Source organism: Mandrillus leucophaeus, unplaced genomic scaffold, assembly GCF_000951045.1.
Source record: "Mandrillus leucophaeus isolate KB7577 unplaced genomic scaffold, Mleu.le_1.0 Scaffold11, whole genome shotgun sequence".
Lineage (NCBI taxonomy): Eukaryota > Metazoa > Chordata > Mammalia > Primates > Cercopithecidae > Mandrillus > Mandrillus leucophaeus.
The window spans coordinates 4,323,398-4,332,182 of record NW_012099209.1 but is presented as its reverse complement, the minus strand read 5'-3'; the positions used below and the strand labels follow the sequence as shown (position 1 = coordinate 4,332,182).

Genomic DNA, 8,785 nt, shown 5'->3' with positions numbered 1-8,785 from the left:
AAATATGTAATCACTTTAGTATATCCTTAAATAAAATATGTAATGATTAAGAATACCAAATAGGATAATAGAAATTTCTGGCTGGGCATGGTGGCACATAACTACAGTTCCAGCTACTCAGGAGGCTGAGGTGAGAGAATTGCTTGAGCCCAGGAGTTTGAGGCTGCAGTGAGCTATGATTTCACCTGTGACTAGCCACTGCACTCCAGCCTGAGAAACATCAGACATCATGTTTCAAAAGGAAAGAAGGATGGATGGATAGAAGGAAGGAAGGAAGGAAGGAAACAAAATTCATATTAAGCAAAGATATTTGTGCAAACATCATAATCAACAGCAAACATCAGAAGCGTTTCAATGAAGAAAAGTCTAAGACAAGGGCCAGCCAGGCCTCTCCCATTTATCACTCTGAGGGATGCCTGAGCCTGGACCAGAAGAGAGAAGAGGAGGAAACAGGAAAGACTGTAAGTCAAAGAATTTGAACTGCAGTTATCTACAGAGGCCATGAGTGCAAATAGAAAAGCAGGGGAATCGATTTCAAATTTCAGAACAAAAACTGTTTAACAATATTCAGGAAATTGAACAAATACACGTTGTACATACGATAAATCTTGAATCTTTCGTACTAATAATAAACACATAGTAACAATAACAAAGAGAGAATCAGCCTCTGTCCACATTAACAAACTGCCATGAAATCGATCAGAAGACATTCCCAGGCCTGTGTGAAACCATAAAACTTTACTGAAAACCACAAAAAGACACCTTGAGGCTGGGCACGGTGGCTTACACATGTAATCCCAACACTTTGGGAGGCCAAGGTGGGCAGATCATGAGGTCAAGAGATCCAGACCATCCTGGCCAACATGGTGAAAACCCCGTCTCTAGTAAAAATACAAAAATTAGCTGGGCGTGGTGGTGCACGCCTGTAGTCGCAACTACTCAGGAGACTGAGGCAGGAGAATCGCTTGAACCTGGGAGGCAGAGGTTGCAGTGAGCCATGATCGCACCACTGCACTCCAGCCTGGGCAACAGAGTGACACTCCATCTCAAAAAAAAAAGACACATCGAAGACTAACAAACAAATCCTTACATTGGAAGAAGTAGTGAAATAAAGATATTAAAGATGCAGACTCAGTGCATTTCAAACTTTTTGAAATAGCTATTCTAGCAGATGTGAGGTAACATCTCATTCTGGTTTTAATTTGCATTTCCCTGATGATTATTGAACTTGGGCTTTTGTTCATGTACTTGTTGCTCATATGCATGCCTTCTTTGAGAAATGTTCTTTGCTAATAATCAAGTCCTTTGCTAATATTTAATAGTATTTGTTTCCTTGCTGTTGGATTGTTTGAGTTTTTATACATTTGTGATATTAATGCATTATCAAATGTATAGTATACAAATGTTTTCTGTCATGCAGATGCTTCTTCTTAGAGACAAGGCCTCACTCCATTGCCCCTAGGCCAGGCCTGGTGAGTGACAGCAGCCCTGGTGCCCCAGCCTGCTAGACCAACGTGTCACCCAGAGGCTTCAAGGCCCTCCTCACCATGGTACCCACCTCCTTGAAGCTGCCTCCTGAAGCCCTCTAGCTGCTGCTGCAGCATCAACAGGTGCCACCACCAGGGGCCTTCCAGCTGCCAGTTCAGGCTTTCCAGAGCCAGGAGTTGGGGAACCTGCAGTCATCACCTCAGCAACTTTAGTGGTAGCCAGGCCAGCTAGGGCAGCGATGATGACTGTTATTAAGAGCGGGATGACAGCTCCACACTGGTGGATGAGTCGAGAACACGAGGCAAAGGCATGTACCTGGTCTTTGATGGTTCAGTGGACCTGCACTACCATTGCAGTGCAGAGTGCAAGAGTTGAAGCTGGGAAACCTTCACCTAGATTTAGGAAGATTCATGGAAAAGTCTGGATGTCCATGCAGAAGCCTGCTGCACGAGTGGAGCCCTCATGGAGAATCTCTTCTAGGGCAGTGTGGAGGGGAAATGTGGGGTTGGAGCCCCCACACAGAGTCACACTGGAGCACTGCCTAGTGGAGCTAGGAGAAAAGAACCTCTGTCCTCCTGACATCAAAATGGTAGATCCACTGGCAACTTGCACCCTCAGCCTGAAAAAGCTACAAGTACTCAAGGGCAGTCCTTGAGAGCATCTACACGTGCTGAATCCTGGAAAGCCATAAGTGTGGTGCTGCCCAAGGCTTTGGGAGCCCACCCCTTGTACCAGCATACCCTTGATGTGGGATATGAAGTCAAAGGAAGTTATTTTGGAGCTTTAAAATCTAATGACTATTCTGCTGGGTTTTGGACTTCTGTATGCTTGTAACCCCTTTCTTTTGGCCAATTTCTTCCTTTTAGAATGGGAATGGTGATCCAATGCCTATACCCCCATTGTATCTTGGAAGTAACAAACTTGTTTCTTATTTTACAGGGTCATAGGCAGAAGGGACTGGCCTTGTCTCAGATAAGAGTTTGGACTGTAGACTTTTGAGTTAATGCTGGAATGAGTTAAATCTTTGCAGGACTGTTGAGAAGGCATGGTAGGAAATTTTTTTTTTTTTTTTTTTTTGGAGACAGAGTCTTCCTCTGTCACCAGGCTGGAGTGCAGTGGCATGATCGCGGCTCACTGCAATCTCCACCTCCCGGGTTCAGGTGATTCCCCTGCCTCAGCCTCCCCAGTAGCTGGGACTACAGACCTCCATCACCATGCCTGGCTAATTTTTTGTATTTTTAGTAGAGACGAGGTTTCACCATGTTGGCCAGGATGGTCTCAATCTCCTGACCTTGTGATCCACCTGCCTCGGCCACCCAAAGTGTTGGGATTACAGGCATGAGCCACCGCATCCAGCCAGTAGTATTTTGAAGTATGAGAAGGACATGAGATTTGGGAGAGGCCAGAGGTTGAACAATATGGTTTGAATCTGACCCTGCCCAAATCTCATGTTGAATTGGAATCTCCAGTGTTGGAGGTAGGGCCTGGTGGAAAGTGATTGGATCGTGGGGGTAGTTTCTCATTAATGATTTAGCACCATCCCCTTAGTGCTGTTCTTGTGATAGAGTTTGCATGACATCTGGTTGTTTAAAAGTGTGTAGCACTTCCTCCCCACACTTCCTCCTGCGCCAGCCATGTAAGACGTGCCTGCTACCCTTTTGCCTTCCACCATGATTGAAAGTTTCCTAAGGCCTCTCCAGAAACCAAATAGATGCCAGCATCGTGCTTCCTGTACAGCCTTTAGAACTGTGAGTCAATTAAACCTCTTTTCTTTATAATTTCCCAGTCTCAGGTTTTTTTTATGGCAATGCAAGAACACACTAATATAAGTGAGTTATTGGGGCCACATCAGTGGAACCTATTCAGTGGAGTCATGTGGGACCTGGTCATGTGGGACCTGGTCAGCAGGGCCTGGTGAATAGGTCCTTGTGAGTGGGTGTCTGGTCGGTGCTGACCTGGTCAGCAGCAGCCTGCTCAATAGCACCTGGTCAGTTGGGGGCATGGTCAACGGGGACACAATCATTGGAGACCGAGTCAGAGGAAGCCTGGTGAGCAGGCAACTGGTCAGTGAGGACCTGGTCTGAGGGGGCCTGGTCAGAGGGTACTGGTCAGAGGGCCTGGTCACTTGGGACTACATTAGTGTGTCCTGGTCAGCATGAGCCTGGTCAGCTGAAATCTGGTCAGTGGGGGCCTGGTGAGTGTGACCTGGTTATTGGGGTCCTGGTCAGTGGAAGCCTGGTCATTGAGCCCTAGTCAGTGGATATCTGGCAGTGGGGGCCCAGTCAGTGGGGGTCTGTTCAGTAAGGACCTGGTCAGTGGGGACCTGACTACTGGGGTCCTGGGTAGTGGGGCCTAGCCAGTTAAGGTCTGGTAATTAAGGACCTGGTCAGTGGGAACCTCATCAGTCAGTGGAGGGACCTGGTCAATGGGGAGCTTGGCAGTGGGGTCTGGAACTGGGGGGCTATCAGTGGGGCCTGGCTAGTGGGGCCTACTCAGTGGAGGTCTGGTCAGTGGGGTCCTGGTAAGTTGAGGCTTCATCAGTTGGGGCCTGGTCAATGGGGACCTGGTGAGTGAGGGACTTGTCAGTGGGGCCTAGTCAGTGAAACGTGGCCACTGGGGGCATAATAAACTGTGGTCTTGTCAGTGGGGACCTGGTCTTTGGAGTCCTCATTAGTGGGGCCTGGTCAGTAAAGGTCTGTTCAGTAAGGACCTGGTCAGTCAGAACCTCGTCATTTGAGGCCCAGTTAGTAGAGACCTTGACAGAGGGGGCCTTGTCAGTTGGGCCCATTCAGTGGGGGCCTAGCAGTGGAAGCCTCATCTGTGGGTCCTGGACAGTGAGGCCTGGTCGCTGACGGTCTGATTGGTGGTTTTGTCAGTATGGCCCAGTCAGTGGTAGCCTAGGAGTGGAGGCCTCATCAGGGGATCCTGGCTAGTGGGGTCTAGTCAGTGGTGGTCTCAGGTCCTGGTAAGTTGAGGCCTCATCAACTGAGGCCTGGTCAGTGGGGCCTGATCATTGGGGTCCTGGCTAGTGGGACCTGGTCAGTAAAGTTCTGGGTCATTGGGTTCCTGGTTAATGGGGCCTAATCCGTAAAGGTCTGGTTATTAAAGATCTGGCCAATCAGAACCTCATCAGTTAAGGACCTGGTCAGTTGGGACCTCATCAGTTAAGGACTTGGGCAGGAGGAACTTTGTCAGTTAAGGACATGGTCAGTTAGGACCTCATCAGTGAAGGAAGTGGTCAGTTGGAATCTCGTCAGTTGGGCCCCAGTCAGCCTGGCAGTGGAAGCCTCATCCGTGGGTTCTGGATAGTGAGGCCTGGTCACTGGAGGCCTGGCCGTGGAACCTGGTCAGTGAGGGTCTGGTCACTGGGGTCATGGGGAGTGGCGCCTGGTCAGTAAAGGCCTGGTCATTAAGGACCTGGTCAATCAGAACCTTATCAGATGGGGCCCAGTCAGTGGAGTCCTGGTCAGTGAGGCCTGGCTAATGGGGCCTTGTAAGTTGGGTCCCAGTCAGTGGGGACCTGGTCAGCTGGAGGCTTGTCAGTGGGACTAGGTTGGTGGGGCCTAGTCAGTGAAACCTGGACACTGGGGATGTGATCAACTGGGATCTTGTCAGTGGGCACCTGTTTAGTGGGGTCCTGATTAGTGGGGGCTGGTCAGTAAAGGTCTGGTCACTAAGGACCTGGTCAGTTGGAACCTCATCAGTTAAGGACCTGGTCACTGAGGGCCTCGTCAGTTGGGCCCAGTCAGTGGGGGCCTGGCAGTGGAAACCTCATGAGTGTGTCCTGGATAGTGAGGCCTGGTCACTTGAGGCCTGACAGTGAGACCTAGTCAGTGAGAGTCTGGTCACTGGATACTGAGCTGTGGGGCCTGTTCAGTAAAGTCAGGTCAGTAAAAACATGGTCAGTTGGAACCTTGTCAGTTGGGCCCAGTCGGTGGAGGTCTCTCTGGTCAGGGGGTTCCTGGTAAGTTGGGGCCTCATCTCTTGAGGCCTGGTCAGTGTGGAAGCCTAGGCAGTGGGGGCCTTGTCAGTTGGGACAGTCAGTGGGGATCTGGTGACTTGGGACCTGATTAGTGGGGGCCTGGTCACTGGGGTCCTGGGTAGTGGGGCCTAGTCAATAAATGACCTAGTCTGGTCATTAAGGACCTGGTCAGTCAGAATCTCATCAGTTGAAGCCCAGTGAGTGAGGGCCTTGTCTGTGGGTCTTGGTTATTGGGGCCTAGTCTGTAGAGGTCTGGTTAGTGGGGTCCTGGTAACTCAGGGTCATCTATGGGGACCTGGTGGGTGGGGACCTGGCCAGTGGGACCTGGTGGTCAACGAGAGTTTTGTCCCTTAAACCTAATAACCAGGGCCTGGTCCGCTGTGACATAGTCATTGTGGCTTAGTCAATGGGGACCTGACAGTGGGGGCCTGTTCCATGGGGACCTTGTCAGCAGTACCTGCTCAGTGGTGGACCTGGTCATTAGGGCCTAGTACTTTTGGGCCTGGTCAGTGGAAACATGATCAGTGGGGACCTTGGTCATGGATGATCTGGTTAGGATTGACCTAGTCAGCAAACACCTTTCAGCAAGTTCTTATCAGCAGAAACCTGGTCAGAGAAGGCCTGGCCAGTGGGGCCTAGTTCTTAGAGTCTGGCAGTGGGACATAGTCGGTGAAAACCTGGCCGGAATATCCTGTCAGTGGGACTTGGATGTGAGGGCCTAGTCAGTGCGGGGGATAGACACTGGGGGCCTGTTCAAGTGTGGGCCTGTTCAGTCAGGAGGGACGTGACCCAAGGGGGCATGATCACTAGAAGCCTGGGTAGTGGAGGCATGACCAGCAAAGACATTATCAGTGAAAGTCTCATTCACGAGGCCTAGTTAGTGGAGTCCGGGCAGTGAGGGCCTTTTCACGAAGACCTAGTCAGTGGGGCCTTGTGCCTAGTCAGTGGGGCCTTGTGCCCGGTCAGTGTGAACCTAGTTTCCAGGAGCTTGGTTAGTAAGTTAACTAGTCAGCGGGGACCTGGTCAGTGCAGCTCTGGCCACTGGCTGACTGATCACTGGACCCAATCAATGGGGGCCTGGCTTGGCTAGGGGGAGGAGCAGCTGCCAGTGGGGCCTGGTCAGTAACAACCTGGTCAGCCGGGGCCTAGTCAGGGGGAGTCCAGTCAGTAAGGCCTGGTGAGTGGGGCCTCATCAGGGGGGACTCTTCAGTGGGGTCCTGGTTATCAGGGCCCATTCTGTGAAGGCCAGGTCATGGCAGAGACCCCAGTCCATGGGGCCCTGGTCAGCAGGGGCCTGGTCAGTTGGACACAGTCATCCCAGGACTGGTCCTCAGGGGCTACTCTGACTTCACAGGCTCCCCTGACCGTGCCAGTCCCCCAGCCTATAGCCAATGGTGTCCTTTATATCTCTCCCAGCACAGGCCCAGGACGTGGGGATGCCCGATTCTGGGAGGAGGCACACACAGCAGGAAGGAGAGAAGGAAAGAACTTCCATAGTATGGACACCTACAAAGTTACAACATGTGGTTCCATCGCCATGTTCTCTGTTTATTTCCCACATAATTCTCTATTCTAAACTGGCCTCAGTTGAGCACAAAACCGTCCTTGTACTACCACAGATAGTTGGCCATGGCTCTTTGATAGAAGTTTTTATTCTGCTGTAGAAATTATCCTTGAACTGGAAAAAGTCCCCAACCCAACATCCAGTCACTCAACACTCTCATCTTTATAAAGAGCTGCTTCCAAATTCTAGATCGATTTTTGGGAAAAAAAAATATTTTTTTCTGGTAAAAAGTGCTGCATCTGTGATCTCAAATCTCTCCCTCTAATTGGATGGAGATGGTGAATTTCAGCCAAAGTGGCCAAAGAACTCGTGTCCCACGCTCCTGAACGCCATCAGCCCCCGCACCTCCATCGTTCCTCCTACAAGTCTCCTGCTCCCCGTGACTTTGGTAAGAGCTCCTCTGTGAACATGGAGGACGTCTGGAAATTTGATGCGTTGCCACTTGGATGGCAGTAACAGGTCCGAGACAGAATCCAGGTCCTGCCTGGGCCAGTCTGGGAAGAGCTTGACGATGGCATCGTAGGCACCTCCGGTGAAGGTGACGGGCTGCTTCAGGCCCACCCAGAAGCCCTGCTGGGCCCACTCCAAAGCCCGGCTGAGGCTGCGGGAGGGCTGGCCCCCTGCTGATGTTCCTTCTCAAAGCCCCTCACCTGCTTGTCGTGAACTCCATGCCCTGTGGCTGAGCAGCAGCACGGTCGTCCACCTTCTTGAGAAAGCATATGGAGCTGTCAATCATGCTCTCCACCTCCTGCAGGTCGAGGGCGGTGGTGGTGGAGTGCTCAGGGTCAGGAACGAGCTGGCACCCACCATGTCACCTTTCTCGCACCACCCACCTCCCATGACCAGGACACATATCCAGTGTTCATCTTTGATACCCACATCCACTTCTCCAAGTGATGCCCACCTTCTCGCTGATCTGCTCTGCTTGGATCGGAGGCAGTTTTCTTATTTTCTTTCCTCAAGAGGTGCCGTGCCATACAGAAGGCCTTCCTCTTGCCTTGTTTCCAGGCCTTCTTTCGGTGCTGCTGGGGCACATCAGGAAGTGCTGGAGGACGTGGCACTGCCAGCACTGGGCAGCTAGCCGTGTGGCTCATCCCACAGATCAGGCTCTTCCTGTGCTTGGAGATGAAGTCCTCCTGGAAGTAACCCGTGGCCCACTTCTCAGGTGGGTGGGGCACAGAGATGGCCAGGAATGTCACCAGACAAGCATCCAGTCAGTGCAAGTGCTTGTTGCGCCGTGCACTGGGACCTGCCTGTGCATGGTCACCAGCTTGCAAGAGAGGACGCTATTCATGCCCTTGAACTTGTTCTACTGAGTGGTGTCGCCGGTAGTGCACTGGAAGGAGTAGGGGTTCTCCTGCCCCTTGAGGCCATAGAGCCACAGAGCCATGCACAACTTGTCCCTGTCCTTCACAGAGCCCAACACCTCGCCAAGCACAAGGCCTCCCTGCCTGACTTGACAGGTGGGGAAGCGGTTGAGACTGTGCCTCATGGTGGCCAAGCTGTTACCACCACAGGAGCCCAGGGAGCCACTGAGCACCAGGTGTGAACTGCCACTAGGCTCATCCACCATCATGGAACTGCCATCCCACTGGTCCTGGGCATCATCACTGCCCTGACTGTCCTGGTTGCCACGAAAGAGCTGCTGAGGCCACGGCTGCTGAGCAGCCCTGCCGTCTGAAGCCTGCACCGGCTGCTGGAAGGTATTCAGTGGTGACACATGCTGCAGCTGTAGCACTGGCTAGAAAGTG

The 8,785-nt window shown here is 51.8% G+C and overlaps 1 pseudogene; it reads left to right on the top strand.

The window, feature by feature from the left end:
* Nucleotides 1-254: 254 nt before the first annotated feature.
* LOC105547707 lies at nucleotides 255-8,583 on the top strand (annotated as a pseudogene).
* The last annotated feature ends 202 nt before the right edge of the window (nucleotides 8,584-8,785 follow it).